The sequence below is a fragment of the Gracilinanus agilis genome, chromosome 2 (genome assembly GCF_016433145.1).
Source record: "Gracilinanus agilis isolate LMUSP501 chromosome 2, AgileGrace, whole genome shotgun sequence".
Classification (NCBI taxonomy): Eukaryota; Metazoa; Chordata; class Mammalia; order Didelphimorphia; family Didelphidae; genus Gracilinanus; species Gracilinanus agilis.
Genome location: NC_058131.1, coordinates 665,611,819 through 665,625,370, shown reverse-complemented (window position 1 = coordinate 665,625,370; position 13,552 = coordinate 665,611,819). Strand labels below are relative to the sequence as shown.

General features: G+C 38.2%; 1 non-coding gene across 1 annotated transcript; it reads right to left on the bottom strand.

Annotated features, from left to right (window-relative positions):
- Positions 1 to 13,043: 13,043 nt before the first annotated feature.
- On the bottom strand, positions 13,044 to 13,146 carry LOC123238364. Its single transcript, XR_006505560.1, has one exon. It is a non-coding gene; the product is annotated as a U6 spliceosomal RNA (small nuclear RNA).
- Positions 13,147 to 13,552: the final 406 nt, after the last annotated feature.

Sequence of the window (13,552 nt, the reverse complement as noted above, 5' to 3'; positions counted from 1 at the left end):
TATCTAACATCTATATAGCATCTAACTATGTGCCAAATGCTTTACAAATATTATCTCTTTTGATCTTCATAGCCACTCTGGAAGGGAGGTGCTACTATTTTACAGTTGAAGAAACTGTGGTAAATGGAGCTTAAGTGACTTGCCCAAAATTACACAGCTTGTAAGGATCAGAGGCTGGATTTGAATTCAAATGTTCCTGAATTCAGGCCCAGTCCTTTAGCTCTAGTGCCACTGAGCTACCTAAGGAAGGTTTTGAAAGGATTTTATTAATGGAATACCCCAGGAATCTGTGCTTGGCATTATGCTGCTAAACATTTTAATCAGTTATTTTGATAAAATCTTTTTTTTAATCCCTACCTTCCATCTTAGAATTGATACAAAGTATTGGTTCCAAGGTAGAAGAATGGTAAAGGCTAGGCAGTTGGGGTTAAGGGACTTGCCCAGGGTCACACAACTAGGAAGTGTCTGAGATTAGATTGGAACCCAGGACCTCCCATCTCTATTCAGTGATGCCTTTGGTCATAAACCTCTATTGAGGGCAACCCAATAACCTCCAGTGTAAGTCCATTCATTCTATTTTTAGATGGTTCCAATCATGGAAAGCCCAAGGTTGACTCTGCCATTTCTATCCATTGACTCTGTCCCTTGGGGTCAAGCAAAACAAGGCTTAACGCTTTTTAATGGGACAATCCTTCAAATCACTGAAACAATGATCAGGTCCCAAGACTTTTCTTTTTTAGGATGAATATCTTCATTTCCTTTAACTAATCTTTATAGTTTATAGTCATTGATGGACTCCTCTTTATCTGAAAATTAACTTAAAGATGTACAGCATGAACTCAAGCTGCTCCATCTTGGTTGCTTTCCACTGATCCCACACCAACTTAATAAAGTCTTTCCTAAAGTGTGGTGACCACAACTAAACCCAGCACTACCGATGGAAGCTGACTGGGGAAAATATTATGTGACTATTATCTCTTGAGTCCTATCCATTATGCCTTTTTGTAATGCTCTTCATGAGAGCCTGAGTGTTTCCAATGGCCAGCTCCTGCTTATGCTTCAGATATATTATATACACTTAGTCTCTCTGAACCTAAGTGGTCTTTTTAAGAAAATGGAGATAATGATATTGATTGTGTCTCCATAGTAGGTAAATGACCCTAAAAGGGAACAAGGACTGAGCATACAGGGTGTCCCCCAAACCAATGCAATTTTAAGCCTAAATAGACTTTTTTGGGTTACTGATCTAGAGATCTATAATAGATGTTGGGAGGGTGTTGAAGTGCCTCAGACACTTATTATCCATGTGACTCCAGGTAAGTCATTAAACCTCTGTCTGCCTCAATTTCCTCAACTGTTAAATGGGGGTCATGAAGAGATGGACATGACTAAAATGACTGAACAACAAATGGGGGCTATACTAGCACTTACTTTCATAGGCTTGTTTTAAAGCTCTATTGAGATGATATTTGCAAAGTCCTTAATAAAATACCTGGAACATAGTAGGCACTGAAATAAATGTTTTCTCCCCTTTCTCTATCAACCTGTATACCTATTCTCCTATCCATACAAAATTAATATGTTGTTGGTCAGTTGTTTTCAGTCATGCCTTCATGACCTATTTGGGACTTTCTTGCCTTAGATACCAAATGTATTGCCATTTCCATTTCTAGCTCATTTTATAGATGAGGAAATGGAGGCAAAAAGGGTTAAGTGACTTATTCAGAGTCACACATCTAGTAAATGCCTGAAATCAGATTTGAACTCATGAAGATAAGTCTTTCTGGTTCCAGGATTGGTACTCTATTGACTGTGCCACTTATTTTTTTTATTTTTATTTTAAACCCTTAACTTCTGTGTATTGACTTATAGGTAGAAGAGTGGTAAGGGTGAACAATGGGAGTCAAGTGACTTGCCCAGGGTCACACAGCTGAGAAGTGTCTGAGGCCAGATTTGAACCTAGGACCTCCTGTCTCTAGGCCTGACTCTCAATCCACTGAGCTACCCAGCTTCCCCCTGTGCCACTTATTTTTGATGAAGGTGTTAGTAGAAAATAAATAGTTTTTAGGAAGAGATAGTAATTGATGGACTCCTCTTTATCTGAAAGTTTACTTAAAGATGTACAGCAAAGTTGTCGAACATCATCTTCCTCCTTCCTGCCATATTCCCAGGTTGTCCCTGAAACAGATTAAAATGTAAGAATATTTTTAACAAAATAACTAAAAATACAATAAAATTGTTGGATCAGGAGTCCCTGTTTCTAATCGAATTTGATACCCTTGGTTATAGAAAACATAAAATCCCATCATGTTGTTAATTGCAAAAAGCAGTTGATTCAGTAGAACATCTTGCTTACCTTGATGGTTCCTTTGCAAGGTGTCTCTCATCCATGCATCACATTCATTCAGAACTTTTTGAAAGAGGTAACAACAGAGAAAACTGTTCAATGACCCTCTTTTAATGCATATCAGGCAAAACATAAAGCAGGGAGATGTATGCTTGCCGAAGGTGTTTTGCCCCTATGATGGAGAGGTCCAAGTTGAGGAGGTGAGGTCTTCCAGATGCCTCTGTTTGCAAATGACGTTTTTTTTAATTCCAAATTTTACAAAACCAAACCAAACAAGCATTTCCATATATAAAGGAAAAGAAGATAGTATGCAAATGAAATTACAAATCTCCTATATGTTTAGTTTACTTTTCTTCATTTCTACATAATAAAATCCATCCACAAGTGTCTTAGTCCCTCCCTCCCCTCTCCACATCACAAAAGATAGTGTCAAGGAGGCCAACATATACATATAAATTAAATCTTTCATGTTTTATCTTTCTTTTCAATTTTTGTAGGTAACATTCACAGTTTATTCTTCCAGTATTAATTCTCTGACTGTGTATCATGTTCTCTTGGTTCTATTCATTTGTTTATCTCATGTTCATGTTGCTCTTTCCAAGTTTTCCCCAAATCAGTCTGTTCATTGTTTCTTATGGCATGGTAGTATTCCATCACAATCATATTCTGCAACTTGTTCAGCCATTCCCCAACTGATGGGCATCCCCTCAGTTTCCAAATTCTTTGCTACCACAAATAAAGTTGCTATAAATTTTTTGGAACATAGGGGTCTTTCTCCTCTTTTCCTGATATCCTTGGGAAATAGAACCAACAATTATATTGGGTACATATAAGGGTACATACACACAGCTTTACAACTCTCAGGGTGTAATTTCAAATTGCTCCCCACAATCAGTTGAATCATTTTACAGCTCCAAAAACAGTACATCTGTTTCCTCATTTTTCCACATCCCCTCCAATATTTGTCAGTTTTTCTTGTCTTTTTTGCTGGTAGGTATAAGGTAATATCTCAGAGTTGTTTTGTTTTGCATTTCTCTAATCAGTAGTGATTTAGAGTATTTTTTCATATACCTATATATGATTTTGATTTCTTCTTCAGAAAATTGTTTGTTCATATCTTTTACCCATTGGGGGATGGCTCTTATTCTTGTAAATTTGACAAGTTATCTACATATTTTAGATATGAGACCTCTATCTGAGAAGCTGTGTATAAAAAAAATTTCCCCAATTTTCTACTTGTCTTCTAATTTATTTTATCTGTATAAAACTTTTTAATTTAATGTACTCAAAATCATCCATTTTTCATTTCCCAATGATCTCCATCTTTTGTTGACTCATAAATTCCTCTCCTATCCATAAATATGATACAGTTCTTCTAATTTACTTATGGTGTCTCCTTTATGCCTAGATCGTGTATCCATTTTGATCTTATTTTAGTGAATGGTGTAAGGTATTGGTCTATACCTGGTTTCTGCCAGACTGATTTCCAGTTATCCCAGAAATTTTTACTCAACAGTGATTCTTTATCCCCAAAACCTGAATCTATGATTTTGTTAAATACAAGATTACTCTAATCTTGTAGGGCTGTTTGTTATATATCTTTTCTGTTCTACTGGTCTACCTTTCTATTTTTCAGCTACTACCAGATAGTTTTGATAGTTACTGTTTTATAATATAGTTTAAAATCTGGTACTTCTAGACCTCTTTCCTTGTTTGTTTTTTAAATGAATTCCTTTGATATTCTTGATCAGATGATATTTGTTGATTGCATATAATCCCAAGATATTGCTAAATCTTCTGAAAGAGATCACCTATAACACAAAGGAGTTTATCTTGTTCATCCACACAGGAAAGACCAAATGAATGAAGGATACCTATTTCCCAGATTTCAATATGTATTTGGATGGACACCCTATAGAGCTTGTACAACAGTATGCTATACAATATGAGAAAGACAATACAGATTAACAATGAGATGGGATCAGAGAGAAAAGGAATTATATTGCTTCTAGGAAATCATAAAGTTTTTTCAATGATTCTAAGCTTCCCATGAAAGCAAAGGCCCATCTTTCTCAACTTAACACATTGCAAGTTTTAACAATGAAATGCAGGACATTGTCATCTTCAGCAATGAAGAAATACATGGTGGGGATGAGCAAGTTGTAATGCATAACCAATGACGAATTCTCAAAAAAGAATGGAAATAAAAGATCTCATCAAGAATTGTATGACAGAAAGAGAAGATGAGCTGCCAACATGGCAAGAAGGAAGTGAATGCCACTGTGTACCATTGGTTCCATTATGATATTAGGAGGAAGTGAGAAGGGCTTTTAGAATATTAGTTGGATGCCATATGTCAAACTTTTGGGAGAACATGAGCAAGACATGGACAGGATGGGCACATGTGGATAGGCTGAGATCTACGTCATGGAGGGAACTCCTGAAGAGATGAGATAACAGATCCATTTGAGTATTTCTATTCTTCTTATAAGGTTTTTAAGAGGTCCAAATGAGATAATGTATATTTGTGTATATGTGAATTATTTTGCAGATCCTAAGGTACTATATACATATTAGTTCTTATTACTCCTCACACTATTCTGACAAGATCATGCCACACTTTAAAAAAATTAAACCACCATCTTTGCCTTCATTTCCATCTCCTGCATATATCATTTAAAAATCCAAGTTGGTTAGTGAGCTCCCTATGCATCCACAATGATCTCCAGATGATCTCTTTGCCTCCATGTATGTCTTCAGAACTTCTTTTTTTGAGAACTTTCCATACCTTCAGGATTGACTTTCTCTATAGATTTTTTTTTCAATTAACAACATATTTTTTCTCCATCTCATTTCTTCCCCATCCTGGTTGGGGATGGGGGTAGTGGAGACCAAAACTTTATGATGAATATACATAGTGAGATAAAACAAATTGCCACATTGGACATGAACAAAAATGCTTGTCTCAATATGCATATTTAGTTCACTAGTTCTCTATCAGGAGGTGGGTAGTATTCTTCATCACCAGCCCTCTGGAATCCTGGTTGATCATTACGGTGATCAGAATTCTTAAGACTTTTGAAGTTATCTAGTTTTACAGTGTTGGCATTATAGGATAAATTGTTCTAATTCTACTCACTTCACTCTGTTCATAAAAGTTTTCTCAGGTTTCTCTGAAACAATCTCCCTTATTGTTTCTCATGGTCCATTAATATTCTATTCATATCCATCATTCACAGACCATGATTTCCTTAGTCATTTTCCAGTTGATGAGGATTCTTTTAGTTTCCATTTCTTTGCCATCACATAAAGAGATGTTATAAATATTTTTGTACATATAGGACCTTATCCTCTTTTTAATCTTTTTGGGATGTAGATATAATGATGGCATTGATAAGTCAAGGGGCAGAATGGAGGTTTATTGCCCAGCAGCTTACCAATATCTGTTGAGACCTTTGAAGTATATTTTTTCCCCAAAATACAATATGTTTTTTAAAAAAATTTTTTTGGAAGTTCTCAATAAATATAATTGCCCTTGAGGACATCAGAGTGTCGCAGTATAATATAACAATGATTGTCCATTACAAGTCCCTTACAATATGCTTTTTAACTGTCTAGTTTTCCTCTCTTCATTATGAGTTCTAAGAAAATGGAATGGGTCACTCTAACTAGGGTTCCCATAATTTTTATGTTAGCAACCAGTATTTTAGCAATCAATCCACTTCACCTTAGTTTTCTCACCTATAAAATGCCTTGTTCAAGGCAAGTGTAAGTGAGGGAATCTAGATTGCACTTGAGGACTCTGGCACCAGTTTCTAGTTTTTTGCCTTTTATTGCTACATCATTTTGGTGTGGCCAAGTTGGAACACAAAAGTCCAAATGAGAAGGGAAGTGATACTTAGAATATTATTAAAATTCTGTCCAAGAGATGACTGTAGAGCACTAGGACACTTAAACTTCAGTTTTCTGCCTTCTCCATTCCCATAATACTTTGTTTTAATGTTTTTTAAATACAACATTATGTGGGGGGAAAGACACAGGATTTGAAGTAGGAGTTTGATTCCAAATGCAAATGGATCTATTATGTTATCTAATTAGGAATTGTCTCCATGATATAGATCTCCACTTACTCACACCTACCCATCCACTCCATGTCTTCTCCTAAAAAGTCTTCTTCTAAAAGTTTTCCATGTGGAATCCATTCAACATCCTAGAGACCTTCTTCACTTTTTTTCCTAATATCACAAGTGCATCAATGGATGTACCAAAGGTATATCAGTGGCCCATTAAATCAAATACTGAACTTAACTATGTGATCTTGTGAAAACTACTTCATGTCTTCTGGATCTCAGTTTCCTCATCAATAAAAAGAAAGAATTACTCTATATGGCTTTCAAGGTCCCTTTTAGCATACAATCCTATGGTTCTCTGTGATTTGTTAGCATGGGTTCACCATTAGGTGCTTAATATCCTTGCATAGAGCCTTCCCTAAGATTCAGAATCTCCCTAGATCCAAGTCCTCAGTACCATTCTGTTACTACTATACATATGAGAATAGTGGAAACTTGAGAATCAGAGAGAGGGAAGCTGATTCTTTGGGGATACGAAGGTAGTCAGAGCTCTTAAGTATCCAGATAGAGATGTTCATTTAGAGCAAAGGGTTTGACTACCTGATCTTTGGATATTGGACAGAGAAATCCAGAACTGAAGAGAGACGGAATGAGCTAATGAAAGTAGCATGAGATTAGAAGCCAAAAGGTACTGGTCCTAATGGGTCTCTGTCTGGTATGGCCATTGGTTCAGGCAGGTCCTGCCCATGTTTCTCTCTCTACTCTGCCTCCCTCTTATCAACAAAAACTTTGCCACCGAGCCCATATCTTTGGCCCTCAATAAGCTCTTAAAACATGCTTTTCCATTCATCAATGATTCATTCCTTTATAGTACTCTCTGCCCTAACTGTGTGTGACCTGGAGTAGTTTGCTGAAATCCTCTGGGTTTCCATTTTCACTTGTGTAAATTGAGGAGCCTGGATTAGATGAGTTCTCATTCCTGTTAGCCAAGGATCAGTGGCTATTTATGCCCTGTGTGGTGGCAGACACATCAAGAAAGCAGAATTTCTGAGCTGAGGTTGAGACATTCAACCAGCCTCCCAGCCCCGTCTCTGGGCTCCCCCCTTCTCTGAGCCACACGTCCCCTCGGCCTGCCCTTGGCAGCTCTTTTCAGACACCTTTCACAGAAGCTACAATTTGGCCTTCACTGGGAAGGGGAGTCATTACATGCAAAGTAAAAAGGCCTGCAGAAAATGCCGCATCAAGCCATTTGTGTAATGTCTCGAGGCTTTCCCTGGCTTCCTGCCTGACTCCCAAAGTGATGGGTGCAAAACTGGAGTACCGGGAAAGGTTGGCTGGATGCCAATCACGGAGGATGTTTTGAATGGCTGGGAATTAGAGTGATACTTTCCACTCTCAGGGCTTGCCCCTACGCCATGGATATAGAACCAATTCATTGGTTTCATTAGGTAATGCATAGGCATTTGAATTGCAGTGCAAAGGTCTCCCTGTGATGGAAAGGCTTGCAGTGGCTTCATACTAGACATTCCTTTTTTCCCCCCTTCTGCATAGTCTGTATTGTGTTCTATAGAAATGCTCAGATGCTGATGTCTGAAATTGCACTCATTTTTTCTACCCAAATAATGCTCTGCCTGCTCCCCTCTTTCCCCCGTCCCACCTCATGCTCGTCCTATTTCTGCCCAACGTTATATTGGCCAATCTGCGAATCTCATGGACTCCCCTTTCTTCATGAGCCCTTGATATCCTTTCAGCCAGGCCATTGATGCTTCCTTCATAGCTTTCACTCTCCTCTTCTTTTCCATTTCCAGGGGAATTTCCATTAGAATAGGAGATTAGAATGCCCAGCATCTAGCACTGAGCCTCGTAGATACACAACATTTAGTAAATTCTTGTTGACTGACCCAGGGCTGCCCACCTAACTTGGTACTCCTTCCTTCCAGTGTTTTCCTAATTGGTCTCCCCATTTTGATTTGTTACAATCCAATAAGCATTTGCCAAGCTCCAAGCTTATTCTAGGCACTGGATATAGAAAGACAAAATGGAAAATGACTGCCCTCAAGGAGACTATGCTTAACTATACATAACCTTCAGTTTCTTTTCCCTCCCATGTACAGAAACCCAGATTAATTAACTAATTAATCAAAAATAAACCCTGATTAATTAATTAATAAAACGAGCTCATTTCATCATGTCACTAGACTGACTGAAAGCTTGAAACTCATCCTGACAAGGTCAGGTAGCGATTCACTGACTTGGCATTCAAGGCCATCTCTCATCTCCTTCCAAACTCTCTTTTTAATCTTATGTGCTGCTGTTTTCCATATGGGTTTTTCTGTGTCAGTCAGACTAGTTTACTCCCTGTTCTCTGAACATATCTTGTATTTTCACACCATTTCCCTCCTACAGACTGATAGAGTATTCTAATTATATCAGCAACATGCTGACTGCGTCAAACTGTACCAGTCAAGTACATTGGCTTTCTCTTGGAAATGAAGCCAAGGAACATGTGGGCAGGAAGCATGAACTTGCTAATGGTTAAAACTGACTGTTTTATTTAGCAAAGGACATGTATTTATAGGAACAAAGAACCATTTCCTACCCATATGGCCATCCTTTGGTCCCCGAGATACTCGGGGGCATAGCTGGCACTGGAACTTTCGACAACCGAGAAACACACAAGCGCCACTCAGGGCACTGATTTAGGAGGATCTAAAGATAAATGGTGTGTGTGTGTGTGTGTGTGTGTGTGTGTGTGTGTGTGTGTGTGTGTATAGGTAATAGTTATAGCATCTACCTCCTAGGGTATTTCTGAGGTGAAAATGAGATAATCTATGTAAAGTGTTTTGTAAACCTTAAAGTGATCTATAAATGTTAACTAAAATATGAATTTCTGTTAAATGCTTTTGAGAATAATAAAGCACTTTGTGAGGTCTACTGGAGGCCATTTTCAACCAAGGGGGTCTAGGGAGGGTTCCTGGAAGTAGCATTTAATAGACACTGAAAGGATGTGTAGGACTTTGATTGGCAAAGAAGGAGAAAGGAAGGCATCCTAGAATGAGGGAATGATGTAAACAAAACTGCTTTGAAAGTAGCGCAGTTGGACTGGATCATAGAATACAAGGAGAAAGTTTAATGTGAAACGAAGCCTAAAAGGAAGGAGGGCATCAAATTGTAGAAGTCCTTGACCATCATTCAGAGGACAATGAACTTTAATCAGTAGGTAACAGGGAGCCACTGGTTGCTGAAGAGAGTAAGATAAGACTAGACCTATGAGTACATATGATAGCATCATCCATTTAGAACCAGAACCTTAAAGGCTAGCACTAGTTTAGTTCTCTCAATTTACAGGTAAAAGAACCCCTGAGTATTGAAGAAGGTAAAATGACTTGCCTTAGGACACACAAGTCATAAATAACAGATCTCACATCTAAACTCACATCCTCTGACTTCAAAACTATTCCTGTTTCCCCTTGTACCACATAGCTTCCTAGATTATTCTGGTAGCTATATGATAGATGATTCATAAAGGAGAAAGAGTAGATGTGAGAAGAATTGTTAGGAGATTGTTACTATGCTTCAGGGGGGGAGATAATGAAAGCCAGTGGTACCTGGGGGAATACAGGCAAGGGGATGAATTCAAGAGATGCTGCTTATGGTGGAATCAACAGGCTTTGCTAATGAGATTCTTGAGATGGGACAGAGGAAAGATTCTTTCAGACCTTAAAGGCTAGCTATTATCATTATTTATGGCATTATTATTCATTTAGTCTCATACATTCATAATAAGGAAAGGAAAAAGTGAAAAAAGAAGGGCTAGTATGTGCCAGGGACAATGCTGAGCATGTTCCAAATTTTGCTATCTCATTTGATCTGTATGATCCTGTGATGTGGTGGCATTATGATCCCCTTTTAACAAATGAGGAAACTGAGAGTAAGAGAGGTTGTTATTTGCCCAGGGTGACAGCTGACAAGTGTCTGAGGTAGGATTTGAATTCGGTTTTTCTTGATTTTAACTCTGTTACTCTTCTATCCATTGTGCCACCTAGCTGTAAGGAAGAGTTTAAGGAGAAAGATAAGGTTAACATGAGATATTTTGAATTTAAGATGCTAGTGGAATATTGAAGATATCTCCAATGGCATGTGCTGGGACATCATGTCAGAAGAGAGACCATGATTAGAGATATAGTTGGAGAGTCATTGATGTATAAATGACCGCTGAAAGCGTGGGTTTAAAAGAGATTTCCTAAGGAAGGAGAAGATGGTCATGGAGAGTAGGTTGCAGGAATAGTGATATCAAAGAGCTGAGAAGAAGAAGATGAACCAATGTAGAAGACAGTGAAGGAGAGACTAGAATCAGGAAAGAGAATCAAGAAAGTAATATAAGTCATGAGAAAGGAGAGTACATTAAGGGAGGTGCTCATTGCTGTTAAATGCTAGAGAGACATCACAGAAGATGATTTGCCAAAAGACCATTGGATGTAACAATCAGGCTGTTGGAAAACTTTGAGAAGCTGGGGCAAGAGGTGTTGTAGAAACTCATTTGGAAGGGGTAATGAAAGAATGGGTAGTGAGGAAGCAGAGGCATTGAGTGTAGACAACTTTTTCAATAAGTTTAACAAGAAAGGGGAGGAAAAAGATGAGATAAGGACTGATAGACTAAAATGATCAAGGGAAAGATTTAAATTTTGTTTATTTTAGGACTGAAGTTATTAGAATGTGTTTGTAGGTATATGTGAAGGATTTAATGGAAAGAGAGGAGAGAAGAGGTGGTGGTGATGGTGATGGTGATGGTACACAGGAAGAATGATCTGTGATTAACCATAAGGTAAACTCCTAGAAAAGATGGAAGTGGAAAAGATCAATGACGCAAATGGAAGGGTAATCTTTGGCAAAGAGAAGAGTCACCTTTTAAAATTGATCAAAGCATATTGGGAGAAAGGTTGAGGTGTACTGTAGATGATAAGGAAATTTGGACTTGATTTTTTTCTCTGTAAAATAGGATACAAAGTAATTTGGTGAGAGGAAAAAGAGAACAGAATAAGAAGAAAAGACATAAAAGTATATTGGAAAAAAAAGAAGTTTGCTACAGGCGCTATTAGGATCATGATAGTCAAGTAAATATAAATAAAAGGTTTGACTTGCAGCAGTGAGGGCCCAGTGGAGGCTGGAGAAGATACCTTTGTAGTGTACCCTGTTAGCATAGTGGTATGACATTTTCAGTAGCAAAGGAGCAGTAGACCAGCCAACTAGCAGAGGTGACCTGAGGTTGAATAAAAGAGAGTGTGAACTAGGGTAGGACAAGGAGTTCAAGGAAGACAGTTTATAGTTGAACTGTTTGATCTGGTTGGAATGATTAACCAGAGGGTCAGAATTGTGAAGGAAAAAAAAAGTTGGCATTTAAGGGTGCAATAAATTAGTCTGAGAATCATAATCTTGATTCTGCTGGTGTTCATGGCAATGGAATCTTCCTGTGGTTGACAATGAAAGATGATTAAACTTTGGGTGAGTTACCACCATTTCTAAATGATCCCAGAGTCATTCCCTCTCCCCCAACGAGGCTGAAATAGCACCTTCAGCTTAGAAGTTGAGTTTCTTGGACTCCACTTGGCAATCCTTCTTGAGGAAAGCACTGGTTTATAGAATCTCTATTAGAAACAGAGCCAACACCATTCTATTTTCTCCTGGGAAGTACTATTTGTGATACCTTGTTCACCTTCTTCCTAGCATTAATGTTGTAACCATTTCCCTCATTATCACAAAAATGACCACTTCTAGGATCAATCAAATTCTCACATGGGATGGTTTCTTAAGGAGGGGAAAGGAGTATTTGAGGTAATCTAATCCAATCCCCTCATTTTATAGTTGGGTAAAATGAATTTCAGAGAGGTGATTTCCTCAAGATTACACAGATAGGGGAATCAGGACTTGAATCCAGTTCCTAAAAAAAAACCAAAAAACAACTTACTTTCCATCTTAGTATCAGTTCTATGACAGAAGAGTGGCAAAGAGTAGGCATTTGAGTTTCAGTGACTTACCCAGGGTCACATAGTTAGGAAGTGTCTGAGACCAAATTTGAACCTGTGTCCTCTGGACTCCAGTCATGATACTCTATCCATTGTGCTACCTAGCTGTCCCCAAACCAGTTCCTTTGACCCTAAATCCAGTATTCTTTCCACTGCATCACACTGCCTCTGTTTAAGGGTAACTAAGAAAACTTCCTTCTCTCCTTTACCCCCCTCCCCCCCACTCACCTGGAATTCTCTCTGGGGACAAAGTCTTTCTTTCCTTCGTTGGACAAGGAGGAACATGCAAGCCCCTCTTGGGAGAGGAACTCAGTGATTTAAATCCATTGAGATGAACCTGTAAGCACATAGATGTGACAATTCTTCCCAACAGGGCAGATGATAACCCATCCATAATTGCTTGCCCTGCATTGGTTTTGACTCAGTTCTCCCATTGACCTAATAGAGCAGGGCTCTACCCAGCAGGCTAGAAATCTTCTTTTTGACTTTTTGATATTGTAAGGATACCCAGGGAGCACCAGGGCTATTTATCTATCCTTCCTCCTTGCCATATGACTTGCCTATATTTCTTCCTGATCATAGTTTTTTTTAATACTTTAATTAAAAAATACAGAATGCTTCATGAATTTGAGTGTTATCCTTGCACAGAGGCCATGCTAATTTTCTTTTTATTATTTCAATTTCAGTATATTTTCTGCTGAAGCAAGCACTGAGCCATACATTTTTCTGATGACATTCTCTATACTGTTTCTTCCAAGCAATTATTTATTGTTTGCTCATGCCCACTATGTGTCTCTCCCTTTGAGTGATCCCTAAGTATGTTGTTCCAAGCACTGTCCTAGGTACTAGGGATAAAAACATAAAGTATAAAATAATCCATACTCATAGGAGCTTTCATTCTGTTGAGGAAGACAAATACATATGCAAATATATGTAGTATAAATATAAAGTGAGTAAATTCAAATATACACAAAATCATTAAATACAGAGTAGTTTGGAAGTGAGATCAACTATTTGGGGGATTCAGGAGAGGCTACATGCAGAAGATGGTGCTTGAGCTGTGTCTTAAAGAGAAGGACACTACAGAGAGGTAATAAGGGGGAGGTACAGTC